Source organism: Sceloporus undulatus, chromosome 6, assembly GCF_019175285.1.
Source record: "Sceloporus undulatus isolate JIND9_A2432 ecotype Alabama chromosome 6, SceUnd_v1.1, whole genome shotgun sequence".
NCBI classification, from domain to species: domain Eukaryota; kingdom Metazoa; phylum Chordata; class Lepidosauria; order Squamata; family Phrynosomatidae; genus Sceloporus; species Sceloporus undulatus.
This window is the reverse complement of record NC_056527.1, coordinates 47,837,218-47,851,715: the sequence shown is the minus strand read 5'-3', so window position 1 is coordinate 47,851,715 and position 14,498 is coordinate 47,837,218. Positions and strand designations below refer to the sequence as shown.

The following is a 14,498-nucleotide window of genomic DNA, read 5'->3' as shown; positions in this document are numbered from 1 at the left end:
TGTGAGCTGTGTGCTTCAAGGCATTTCCAACTTATGGTGACCCTAAGACAACCTCTGAGGCTGAGAGCATGTGACTTACCCAAGATCATCTAGTGGGTTTCATGGCTGGCTTCATGACGCTCTGGTGTCAAGCTGGGAATCGAACCCTAGTCTTCAGAATCACAGGGCCGAAACAGACCAGCAAAAGGGGCTTCCTTCCAAAGGTGGATTGGTGTTGTGGCAACTGCATGCCATGGCCCCAATCCACCTTGAAGATGCCCAAAAAAGAAGTGGCAAGAAGCCGCTCCTTTTTCAGGCAGCAAAAAGCCAGCTTTGCCTCCACACTGTGGCTAGAAGCTGGCTTCATGACGCTCTGGTGGTATGCATCATGTAAACAACTTCTGTTCTTTCAGAAATTCTTCAAAAATCCATATACAATAACCAAATATAAAACAAAATGCATTTGCAAGAACAGTAATGTTAAAATTATTAAATAGAAACATGAAGTAACACACAAAAGGCAAAGAGCTAGTTCCAATAATATGGAAGCAGTAGCAACAGGACCTTTATTCTGCTTCCACCCTACAGCCCTCTGCATAATTAAACATTGTTCTGAAGACTTTCATAGACCAACAGAGGAGGTTTTTAAGGTGCACTAAGGTGGGAGACTACTTCTACTTATAAAAGCACATCGTTGGATCTCGGCCACTGCTTCAACACCCAATCCATGTAAAACATATGTACAATTCATGCATAATGGATATTTTAATTGTTTATACTTATTGTACAATGCATTGAAACTTTTTTTTTGTAAAGAAAAAGCCTAGCCTATGAAGTCTCAAAAAATCCCTAACAACCAATCATCTTAATAAATATATGGAATATTTCCCTTCCTTCAAGAAACCATACACAGTCCAAAACCTAATAAACCTGTTCCTTTGTGCAAGTGCAATAATTCTATCTCATTTCATGCATAGTGCAACATCTGATACCTTTTACAATATTTCCTCAATTTATCCTATGGCCAGATCATTCTTGAAATTTTTAAAACTAGAAAACAGTCCTCAGAATATACTACCAGTAAGTAATGAGAATGCATCTGAGCATATATGTTTATTCCTCACTATGGACTACCACACTGCTGAAACTACAAGGCTGACCTTCTAGGTGAATTCACTTAAGCAATCATCTTCAACCTGTTCTTCATTCTTCAATCTCCTGTTCAATATGGAGATATTGGTGTTTCAACACTTCACACACACAACCTTGCCTTAAAAATGAACATGTGAACAATAAGAGTAAAAAGTATTTGATCACAAGAAAGACTCAAAATGTAGCAGTGCTGAAGTTGAATTAAATATAGATGGAAACATTTTCCTGTATAAATGTAATCAGCCCATAATACTTTTACGAAGCTAAAGTGTAGCAACACCTGGAATCCTACATACAGTTCTGGGCATTGATCCCCCAAAAAAGATACTGTAAACTGGGAGAAACTTCAGAAAATGGTAAACAAAACGATGAACGGGCTAGAGAAATTCAAATGTGTGGCACATTACTGAGTAAGTGGGAAAGGAAGATATTATTTTTAAAAGAAAGGAGACAGACAGATGTGCTTAAATTTATACATGGTTCAGAAAGAGAAAGAATAGAGAAGAAAAATAGTTCTCATAATACCTGAATTGGGGTCATTCTGAGAGGATGACTATTCTAAAATTCAGACAGAAACAAGAACTTCAAATAAAGCAAAATTAAAATCAGAAGTTACCACGGCAAGATGTAGTGATGGCTGCCAAATATGATAACTTTAAAAGCGGGATATCCTACTTGTTCTTTCTTTAAGATTACTGAGCTAGCATCAAATGCAGTTGAGACCGAAAAAAATCAATGGAATTGCCCTCATCTTTCCCTTCTGTATAATATTAAGTGACAAAAAATTACTCAATTGATCCAGATTTTTAGTCTCATCAACTAAGACTGCACAACCAACAAAGAACATCTTGTCTGGGAAGGGAATGTTAGCAACATGACAATACAGATGAAGGGATTTTCTTCCCTTCAACTGTTTCTCACTGAGCTTCTTAAGGGTATCAAAATGTTATGAGTGAAGATGAGCAAGTGCCAAGAGTGTAATTGTAGGCAGGTATTAAGGGCCACTCCTGCTGCAGACTATTCTGATGAAAAGGAGAAACAGAGATGAATATCATTTACATGCTGATTATACATCTTCCCAAAACTTTACATCCACTCTTCCACTGATTTCATGACAGTATTTGCAACAAAGCGGTAAAATGAACCCTTGGGATTGGAGCATAATTACCTCATGGTCAAAGACTGGAATGTAAGAGCAAAACAATTGCAATGCAGTAACCTCAATCCCAAATAACTGCAAATAATCCAGAAGGGAGTGACACAAAAGGTTCCTCAGAATCAGCAGAGTCACACTCCTTGATATCTCTTAGCAATGCAGTCCACCAAAGCCATCAAAACAGTCTCATTTGCAAAAAGCTAGTTGAAATAAAGAGAAAAGGATGCAGAAACTCCTTTCAACTCAGAAGAGTTGGAATGTGTCATACTACTAGCCCACTACTTTGTTTTGGCCAAACAACAGAGGTCTGAAGCTGCTCTATAATTCAGAAGACTAATGGATTAGACTCTTTCCAGTGTAGGTAGAAACCTTTCCTACCTCAAGAAGTCATTCATTGCACTGTAATGTTTCCTCTTGATGCTATTATGGAATCTTATTGTTCTGTGGTTTTATTATTGCTTACTGTAATCTGATTGAGACTGCTTTTGGTATTTCACACTTTGCTAGAGCTGTTATATTTTGGTAACAGTCATAAGTATTTTTATGACATCTTATATTTTGCTTTAATTTGGAAACTGCCTAGGGAATATGTTGTAAGACTGGAAAGCAGGCTAAAATACTCTAAATAAAATGAAGAAATTATCTCCTGGAATGGGGACACAATTTATTCCCTCATAACAAGTCAATATTAGCTGTTATGAATGCTTTATGGTGCTTTACTGTTTCAATGCTGTTATATGAATTGTTATGGTATTTATGTGTGATTTAATTTTTAACTACACTGGGAATTCTGATGAATTAAGAAAAGGGTAGGGAAACAAACAAAAATGTAATAATTTTACTAAAACACTATTATTCCCATGGGATGGCCCCTTTGATGATGATGCATTAGCTATAACCCACCAACTACATGGCCTTCAGCACTATTCTCAGGGTAAACATGGTCCAAGGCACCAACAGTACTTCCAGGCCATGAAGTGGGCAATTACTACTGAGTTGTTTTATCAGATTGCTACCTGGAAGGCCCAAATCGTCCAATTAAAGCCTAGCCACCACAGCTGTCCTTGTCCGAAATGATATGTTTAAGGTTCAAAACACACTGCAGAAGTAATCCAGTTTGAGACCATTTTAACTGCCCTGGCTCAATGCTGGGGAATTCTGGGAACTGTCATTTTGTGAGATATTGAGCCTTCTCTGTCAGAGAGCTCTGGTGCCACAATAAACTACAGTTCCCAGGATTTCCTAGCACTGAGTCGGGGCACTTGAAGAAGTCTCAAACTGGATTATTTCTACAGTGTGTTTTGGACCTAAGTCACCCTACCTTTTGTGCTTATTAGCCTTTAGAGGTAAACAAAACCATTTTAGAACAATAGGAAAAATATTATGGAAAGTGGGGATGATCAAGCAAATGCTTCAAGAATTTGTTGAAGTGACATGAAATTGTACTAGCATTTTTAACCCCAAAGCCCTAAAGGTTTATAGAAGCTAAATCAGAGTAATTGTTAGGTTTTCCCCCAAACTAAATTGTTAGTTTTTTTCTCAAACTAAAGAGATATTAAGGAAATGTTTAGTCAACAGGTAAAAAAAAGGATCAACTACAAAACACATTTTTTTTAAAAAAAATGTAAGCATAAGTAATTGTACCATCTGTGATGAGAATCATTAAGTCATTCCATCCTGCAGAGTAAAAAAGGAACACTAATTCTAAGATAATGCATGCTACAAAATATAGCTTTTCCCCTTCTGAACTTTTGTTTTCTCACATGCAAATATATACAGATTTAATCAGCTGTCTCTCCTCAATCAGGTGCAAAGGGGGAAAAACTTCTGAAGAGCCATTACAATTTTCTGTTCCCACTTTAGCTATTCCGTCTTATAAACCATCGATCTTTTAAGTAACATATTTTTGAATGTATTTACATTTATATTCTACCTTTTTGCCAAAAAAAAAGCACACAAGGTCACTAAAGAGAAAAAGAATAATTCTGATAAGTCACTCCAAAGTAATACATAGGAAATTACAAGCACATGCTTACACTAATAACTGCAACTACAAAATCGTTACTGTTAAAAAAAACAACTATCATATATATTTGCGTGTAAGTCAACCTCATACAAGTCAAGGGCAGGTTGGCATGACCCATGGATAAGTCAAAAGTAAAACTTAAGGGCATGTAACAAATCTTTTCTTCATTAAAAATGTATGGCAGGAATATACTTAGGAAGAGCTAAAAAGAAAGAGAGGGTCTGTTTATTTGAGGGGTTACAATGGTGGTGGGTGTAAATTGCATCGCTGATCTTAAAATGTCTACAATGATACAGTTGGCTCTCTGAATCCACAGATTTTCCATCCACAGCTTGAAAATATTCCAAAAAATTAAATCCCAAAAGTAAACCTTGATTTAGTCATTTTATATAAGAGACCCCATTCCATTACTATGAAATTGTGTATAATGAAACCTGAGCATCCTTGGATTTTGGTATCCACAGGGGGTCCTAGAACCAAACCTCAGCAGATACTAAGGGCCCACTGTGCAAATACAGATAGGGAAAGGAATATAAATGAGGAAGAAGAATGACAATGTGGCTTAAAAAAAGAGAAGAACAAGGAAAGCAACCTGTCTCTATTAGGAACCCAGTGCGAAGGCAGTGACAAGAGGCTAAAGTGAGAAGCCCCTCTTGATGTGGAAGTAGTGTTCCCACCTCATTACCCATCCCTTGCCCAAACTGGAGGAAAAAAGCAACCCTCTTTCCTTCCTTCCCTTCATTTTCCACCCAAGCACCATTCAGCAGCAATGTGGGGGAGACAAAAAATGTGGTGCACCTGCTCTTTTGGATGATTCAGGTGGAGCAGAGCAGCAGCTGCCATTTTAAATAAAGGTTTACTGTATAAGTCTTACCTCATGAGGACTGCAGAGAGATTGTCAAGCTTCATGAGGCTTACTGTATATACTCAACTATAAGTCGACCTCATGTATAAGTCGAGGTCAAGTTTTGGGGCCATAATTATGGATTATGCCAGGACCTGTGGATAGGTCAAGGGTAAAACTTGGAGGCTCCTTTAGTGTGTGTATGCTATCACATTACCATAGTAACCTGTAAATAGGTCGACCTGGGATTTTGGGGTCAACTTTTGGGCATAAATTTTTAGACTTATAGACGAGTATACAGTAAGCTACTATTAAAAATGGCCACTGCTACTCTACTCCACCTCAAGTGGCCAATGGAACACAGAATTCATCCAGCTGGAATCAGCACCATTTGTTTCCAGTATTGGCCCACTGATAAGATGACCCAAGTTAAAAGACATCAGGATAAAACCCATAAACACAAGACAAATTAAAATCATCCAATACAAATTTTAAAATATATCCAGTTAAAATTCATAGTTTACAATTGACTGGGTAGGTCTGTATATAAACAAGCACAGACAACATATTTTGTTGTAGACGTTTAGATTACATCCATCAGATAAATGTATAAGAATAGTTCTCCATAAGATACTATTATTTTAACAAACCATGACAATAAATAAATGCTAAAATCTGTCTTTTGATGTCTGTTTTCTCACTTTCCTACCTGTCCCCACACAGAGAGATATACATAGTTTTGTAGTATAGCCAATAAACAGTTAAGTAATAGTCAAGTCACATCTCACTTAAATATAACTGGGATAAAGACATCTTTTCTCTGTCTTCAACCTTTTACATGTGGCCAAAAGAGAATAAATAAAACAACTAACTGAAATTCAACAGGGGAGAGTGATACTGTAGGAAAACATTTTATTGCTGATATTAATACCACACACAATCAAGTAGCCTCAAGGTTATGTCACAGTGCAATAAATGTGTGTGTGTTTTAAAAGAAGCTGCCTAAATCCCTTTTCTATTAAATTACTCCACATCCAGAAAAAAAGGCTTTTAAGTGTCTGCTAGGAGAAAAAGATAGGACTGCACAAGGGTCAGAGAGGTTAAAGTCTTTCCAAGAACACAATATAATGAAGCACAAAAAACATGGCCATAAAAGTATCTGGGCACTCTATGAATTTTAAATACAAATGTACAGAACTACTGCACAACTTCACATTTCCTCCTTCTCTACTCTCTCCCCTCTTCTCCCCCAGAAGAGTAAGCAGAACCCCAGCAATGAACGACTGGAAATGACAGCAATAATGTTTCTCTAAAACAGCCTTTAATTTCATATAAGCAAAGATAAATTGAACATTTTTTCTGGGCCCGTGAAGAGTAGCAGAAAGCACTACGTCGCTTCATCTTCATTAGAAGCCAATCAGGGTGAAAGGATCAAAAGGGGGGATATGAAGAGAAATCAGGGGAGCCTGGCTTATAACCAACTAGGCCAGAGCTTGTGATGGGGGTGGGGGAGAGAAGCAGCTGTTCTGGGCTGATGCAGACACAGGATACGTACAAGTTGCCTATTTTTCTATTTCCCCAGAGGGAGAGGGAAGCCACATGTCACAGACATAATTATGCAGAACTGAAAATGGCAAGAGGTTAAAATGGACACTTTTAAAAATGTAACATCTCAGACGCTTTCCTTGGAAAGCAGGAAGAACAAGAGAAATGAAGGTGTTGAAATTAGCAGGAGAGAAAAGGAAGCAGAATGGAAGTAGACAGTGGAAGACTGAAATTGAAAGGAAGGTTTCAGGCTAACATGGAAAGGTATTGCGGAAGGGAACCTGGGATTGGGGGGGGGCAATGTCAAGTCACAACTTCCCCAACATGAGATCTATTGCACAAAAGCTTACAGCCTCCTCTCACACATGTCCAATCTATATGGGTTTTGAATGAGAGGAAAAATGGGAAGTCATCTGACCTCTTCCTCTATTTAAGAACTCATAAGGGAGAGGAACTCGTGTATTATTTCTCAATAAAGTACTTCTCTCGCTGACCAGGAAAAGAAAAATGGATTTATTGCGCCCATGGACATAGAGGGGATTATGGCCATGTAACAAGGACTAAGACAAAGAAGATAAATGCCAGCAGGACAGCAGAGTCTTTAAAATTGTCAGAGCAACAGTATTCATAAATAGGTTGAGTGTTACCCCACAGCGTATGCTAGTGTAGTCAAATAGATGTAGGAGTCATCATAAAAGAAATATGTTTTAACAATAAAACTAGTAAGACGAACAACAGAAACAACAGAAAAAGGGGAATAATACAAAAACTAGGGGGACTGGCAGCACTCTGCAATAAAGACGTTAGTAGAATCCTATTGGTTATTATGAAAAGTAATATATTAGGAGAACAGCAGGCATGAAACTATGAATAACTGATAGGTTCACCTTAGGGTCACCATAAGTTGGAAATTAATTGAAGGTACACAACAACCAAATCTGGATGATTCTTTAAGGAAGTGAGGGTCAGAGACTGATGAATTTCCACATGATCAATTTCTTCTATTTCTATCACTTTTACGTAAGGAGCCACATGAGCCCAATATACCCTTGTCAACCGCAACAAATACATGGATCTTGATTTTCCACATGAAAAAGTATGGTGTGAAAGTCCTGTATGGCAAAACTGTCACATGAATTTGCACATACTGTCTTTATTGCATGAGGCTGGCCATGTAATTCTGAGGAACTTGTACTCATGCAGAAAACTGGTCACATGCAAAGCAGTCTGAAACTGCAAAAATATATTGCCATAGATCTGCAACGTTCCCTAGTGTACCTAATGAGACTTTCCATTGAGTAGCTATACAGAAGAATGTGCTGTTAGCCTAATAAGGGTTATTTTCCTTCTCAGAATGACGGAAATTTTGTAAAGCAGGGGTGGGCAAACCACAGCCTCCACATGTTGAAGCACAACTTGAAGCAACTGAGCCAGTGCAGCTAACAGTAAGGAATTCTGACACGGAGATCGACAGCATCTGGAAATTCAACCCCTTTGTAGGACATATTTACTACACTGGAAGAGAACATATGAGACTCAATTTGAGGTCGGCAGTTCATCTTTTATAAAATAACATCTATTTCAGAAGCTATCACTTAGGGAATCAGGTCAATTCAGTGAGGAGAACAACTGTAAAAATGAAGTGTTACAATTTAGGGAGTTGGGAGGCAAATCAACTATGGGCAACACATTGGACAGAAATAAACAGATTTAAAGCCATGCTTCTCAAGATGTCTGATGTGGGGGATTTTTAACCCCAGTACCATATTGCTACACATCATCTACAATCTTTTCTATCCCTCCTAGAAACTCTCCAAGGGCCAGCAGCTGATGGTTCAAGGCAACAATCCAGAGATACCACCTGGAGTGATAACATATGTATGAAAAGGGTCATGTTTTAATAGATGCGACTATTGCAAAATTGGCAATGATCCTATCAATCTAGGAAACAGTATTTGGAAATAATAAAGGCAATAGTGAGGAGAGTAGGATAATGCTGAGAGTCCATGTGGTATGGTTTGGATGCTGGACTATGACCCTAGTGACCAAGGTATGACTCCTCATTCATCCATGGAAACCCACTGGCTGAACTTGGGCAAGTCATACTCTCTTGGCTTCAAAGGTAGGCAAAGCCAAACTTCCTTTGAACAAATCTTGTCAAGGAAATCCCATGACAGAGTTGCCTTAGAGTTGCAAAATGACTTGAAGGCCAACAACAGCAACAATGCATGCTGTTGCAAAAATATTTTAGAAGGGTCTTTGTCACAGGAAACATAGTAGCTCCTTACCAGTCCAATGAGAATGGTAATGAAATACTATTACTGAGGAATTGTACAATGTGGGAAATGGGGGAATATTTGATAGGATTGGGTGGTTATGTGCCTTCAAGTTGCTGTGACCCTATCACAGGTTTCATGGCAAGTTTCTTCAGAGGAGGCTTGCCATTGCCATCCTCTGAGGCTGAAAGAGTGGAACTTGCCCAGGGTCACCCTGTGGGTTTACATGGCCAAGCCAGGATTTGAACCCTGTTCTCCAAAGTCATAATCCAACACTCGAGCCACAACACAACACTGACTCTCAATATTTGAAATGGGATTGCCTTTCCCAGACACAGAGCCATTCCCCCCTCCATGCCTTGCACTTGGTGCAAATCAAACACTCATATGCGTGTGGGGTGTGTGGGTGGGTTTCAGAACCACACTCTATGCAAATCAATCACTAAGGTGTGTGTGGGGTGTGTGTGTCCAGAACCATACTTGGGTATGTACAGAAGGCCTGGGACCTTACCTAACTGCTGAGTACAGGGGGGGCCATGAAAGGGTGTTAAAGAGGGGTGGTCTCAACTAGGGCAGGCAGGAAGTTGGCCCAAAGAGAGAGATGGCTGTGAAGGAATGGATGTTGTCTGTGGGAGAGACTGAATGGTTAACACAAAATGGGGGTGAGGGCTGGGAAGAAAGTGGGGGGGGGGAGACTTGGAGGGTGTCTTAAGGGAGAGGGAACTATTTGGTCAGTACCAAAAGAACAGTACAAAGGGCTGACTGGAGACTGAGGAGCATTAGGGATTTTTACCTTTCAAAAGGACGCCCACCAAGTGGGGGGCATATAAAAGGAGGGTTTCCTGCCTCAATAGGGGATGATGGTACAGAAAGAAGGATGTTAGTATCAAAAGGAGGGGGTATTTAGGTCGAAAGGAAGGGGGTAGTACAGAAAGGAGGGGCTAGAATAGAAAAGAGAAATTAGTACAGAAACAAGAGTGTGGTTAGTATAGAAAGAAGGGGGTGCTTAGCTGGGAGGGTGGTTAGTATAGAAGGGAAGGAGATAATTGGGGCCAATATAGAAAAAAGGGGGTGGTTAGTATAGAAAGGAGGGAGTTAGTAAAGAAAGGGGTGGTTAATATAGAAATATGGGAATTGTTAGTATAGAAAGGAGGGGGTAGTACAGAAAGGAGGGGGTGGTTAGCATAGAAAGGGGGTAGTTAGTATAGAAAGGAGGGGGGGTTAGTATAGAAAGAGGGAATTGGAATGGAAATGACAGGGTGGATAGCTGGGAGGGGGTTAGTATAGAAAGGAGGGGGTGGTTAATATAGAAAGGGGGTAGCTACTATAGAAAAGAAAGGAGGGGTGGTTAGCATAGAAAGGGAGTAGTTAGTATAAAAAGGGGGTAGTTAGTACAGAAAAGAAAAGAGTGGTGGTTAGTATAGAAAGGAGGCACTGTAGTTAGTACAGAAAGGAAGGGGGGTGGTTAGTATAGAAAAAAGGGGGGGTTAGGATGGAAAGGAGGGGGGGGGGGGGATAGCGGGGAGGGGTGAGTATAGAAAAGAAAAGAGGAGTGGTGAGTGTAGACAGGAAGGAGGTAGTATAGAAAGAGGGATTAGTAGAGAAAAAAGGGGGGTGGTCAGTATATAAAGGAGGGGGTGGTTAGTTGGTGCACATGGGCCAGAAGGGGGAGGGAGGGAGGGAGGGAGGGGTTGGTTGGTTAGCCTTGTATGCGAAGGCAGAGGGGCTAAAGGGGCTCTGTGTGTGGAAGGAGAGGGCTTTTACCTGCGCGGAGGCGAGGGTCTCTGGCTCCCCAGCTTCGTGTCAGTCCTTCAGGGAGGGGCGGGTGGGGGTGGGCAGAGGGGGAGTTCCTCTCTCCAGCCGCTCACTCAGACATAAGCGCCCACCCCTCTCCCTCCCTCCCTCCCTCCAGGGGCGACTCCTCCAGCTGCTGCTGCTGCTGCTGCCGCCGCTGCCCCTTCTCTTCCTCCTCCGCCAGAGAGAGAGAGAGAGAGAGAGAGGAAAGTAATCCCGCCGCGCCGGCGCGCGCTCCCAACTGGGCCAATTAAGCCCAGAGTTCTGAGTCTGGAAGAAGAGGAGGGGGCGCGAGCAGAATGACGAGGGAGGCGGGAGTGCGCATGCGCGCGGACAACAGTGGGCGGGGCGTGGAGAGGAGGCAGCCTGAGGTGTATATAATGCGTGTGTCATAGCAGTGCACTGAGATGCCGCTTGGCGTCGAGTGAGTGGCGCCTCGGTCTCTATCGCCCGCCCAAAGTCCCCTCACAACCAACGAGGCTCTAATCAGTGAGGGAACCTTGGGCTGGAAATAGAGGCTGAGGCTTTACTCGACGCCAGGCTAAGCTCCCTGAGGAAGCCTCAAGTTTAAAAGGAACACAGTCGTCGTGTGCCTTACATATACTGTGTGTGTGTGTGTGTGTATATATATATATACACACACACACACACACACACAATAATACTAATAATATGCTTTATTTATATAGCACTGTAGATTTACACAGCACTGTCCATACAATCAGTAAAACAGATATAAATAAATCTGCCCCTGGCGTACATTCTACAAAATAATAGCATAATATACATATAAAATAATACATAGCAATACAGGAAAGGGTTCAATAAAATAAGGCAGGCATCAAATTAAAAGCATCAAATAACAATCGCGCAATCCTTGATTGTCTTTATAGGTAATTAGAGGCGAGTCATCTATCTTTCTTGGGGTATAATATATTATTATTAATTTTATTTTAGCTAAAATTAAAGGTAATTAGAGGCGAGTCATCTATCTTGGGCTATAATCTATTATTATTATTAATTTTATTAATTTTATTTTAGCTAAAATTAAAGGTAATTAGAGGTGAGTTATCTCTCTTTCTTGGGGTATAATAATATATTATTATTATTATTATTATTATTATTATTATTATTATATCTTTGCTAAAATTAAAGGTAATTAGAGCCAAGTGTATAATGTGTTATTATTATTATTATCGTTATTATTATTATTTATAAAGCGCTGTAAATTTGGCACAGCGCCGTGCAGAATATAATCAGCTTCTTTTAAAAAAATACATTTGTCCCTCCATATTCACTAGGGTTAAGGGCACAAGACCCCCGTGAATATGGGGAAACAGCAAATAACAAAAACGCTATGTTTTTACCTGAGAGGACGCCTCTCTAGGAATCTGTAGGTCCTCCAGTGCAACTCTCGGGTCAACGTCCGACAGACACTGACCATAGAATTGCACCAGAGGAGCTACAAATGCCTAGTGGAGTGTTCTCTTTAGGAATCTCTAGTTCTTTCGGTGCAACTTTTAGTTAAAGTTGACCATAGAGTTGCACTGGAGGACCTAGATATTCCTAGAGAGGACATATTAATCAGATCAATTAGTAATCAAATGCGCAAATATCAAAGCCGCAAATATGGAGGAATGAGTGTAAATAAATCAAAACCCGCAGGAGGTGTCCCTTCTAGAAACAATAATTACAAATTAATACAATTTAAATTGAAACAATAGCTATAAAACAACATAGGTTAAAATGACACGGGGGTGAGGTTTTGTGTAGCGGTGGGGGAACAGTGCCCTAAACAAAATGGTCTCCCAAGTCAGTTTTAAAGCTGGTCCCAAAGAGACAGCAGAATGAAATTGCGAGAGAAGAAGGTTCCAGAAATAGGGGGTAACTTTGGTCCAAAATACACAGCAGAAATAATCCAGTATGAGACCACTCCTGGGAGTTCTAGTTTATTGTGGCACCACAGCTCTCTGACAAGAGAAGGCTCAATGTCTCACAAAATGACTGTTCCCAGAATTCCCTAGCACTGAGCCAAATCAGTTAAAGCAGTCTCAAACAGGGTTATTTCTGCAGTGTGTTTTGGACCATAAATTAAAAAAACCCAGCATAATTAAAACTAGTAAAAACCATTAAAACGTTAAAACAACACATCACGTTACACAAGTAAAATTCACCCACCAAAAGCCTGCCTAAATAAAAATATCTCCAGCTGCCATCAAAAAGAGAGCACAGAGGTGGAAGGAAAACTTGGGGCAGGGGGACCTTCAAATTGTAAATACAGTATTCTGTATGTTTGTGACCATGCAGAATGATTAGCAATCAATATAATATATTATTGCAAAATCAAAATGCCTTTATCAGACCTTGATGAAAATTACAGCTTTCTCTGACATCCATAGTCACTGCATGAGCTCTGTTTCCCCATGCATGCCCTTTGACAACGGACATTATAGAACAAGCTTCCCCATGGCAATAGGTTTTAGATATTAATCTTTCAATTAAGACGTGCAGCTTGTACTTATTTGGTGTATTTAGCACTGAAGCATAGGTTATGATTTGTTGTTGTTGTTGTTAGCTGCCTTCACGTCAACCTCAACTCATGGCAACCCTGTGAATGAGACGTGTCCAAGGCCCCTATCCTCTACCTTTCTGTTCAGATCCTGTAAGCTCAGGCCCATGGTCTCCTTCATTGACTCTATCCACCTGGCATGGTCTTCCTCTCTTTCTACTTCTCTCCACCTTTCCCAACATCATTGCCTTTTCTAATGAGTCATGTCTTCTCATTATGTGGCCAAAGTACCATAGGCTCAATTTAGTCATCTTGGCATCCTGGGAGAATTCAGGCTTGATTTGTTCTTGGACCCAATTGTTTGTCTTTTTTGCTGTCCACACTATCCTCAGCACTCTTCTCCCACACCACATCTCAAATGAATTAACTTTCTTCCTATCTGTTCCTATTCTTCACTGTCCAGCCCTCACATCTGTACATGGTAATGGAGAATACAATGGTTTGAACGATTCTAACTTTCGTGTTCAGTTGTATTTCTTTACACTACTGTCTATTTCTTTCATAGCTGCCCTTTCCATTCAGAATCTGATTTCTTGACAGCAGTCTTCATTCTGATCAATGTTTGATCCAAGATATGGGAAATCTTTAATTATTTCTATTTCCTCATTATCTAGGTTGAATTTATGTAAAACCTCCATAGTCATTATTTTTGTTTTCTTTATCTTTAACACTGGGCCTGATTTTGCGCTTTCTTCTTTGACTTTCTTTAGTGACTGTTCCAAGTCTGTGATGCTTTCTGTTTTTAGCATGGTGTTATCTGCATATCTTACATTGTTGATGTTCCTTCTTCCTATCTTCACTCCTCTAGGGTGAAAGGATGCAGCCTTGCCTGAGTCCTTTGCCAATTGGGAACCATTCTGTTTCTCCATATTCTGTTCTTACAGTAGCTTCTTGTCCTAAGTATAGATTCCTCATCAGGACTATCAGATGATAGGTTGGTTCTTGATATCTGCAGGCATTTACTTATTCCACAACAAAATTGTACAAATAGATAACTGGGTTACCATCACCAAAGAAGTAATGCCATGTCAGTAACCCTTTGGGACATGCTCCTCTTGGATATCTCAGGCAGAGATTCCCCATGTGATCTTAGTTTAGATGGGGTAGTTCAGTATTGGAACAGGTATTGGTATATGGCTGCTTGGGCTATGGATAAA

General features: G+C 40.1%; 1 protein-coding gene across 1 annotated transcript in view; it reads right to left on the bottom strand.

The window, feature by feature from the left end:
- UBE2E2 (ubiquitin conjugating enzyme E2 E2) overlaps positions 1-11,024 on the bottom strand; it is a 40,159-nt gene extending 29,135 nt beyond the window's left edge. The window contains exon 1 of the mRNA XM_042472143.1: positions 10,743-11,024. The gene's annotated coding sequence lies outside the window, so the exon portion shown is untranslated. The remainder of the gene's footprint in view (positions 1-10,742) is intronic.
- Between the last annotated feature and the right edge of the window lie 3,474 nt (positions 11,025-14,498).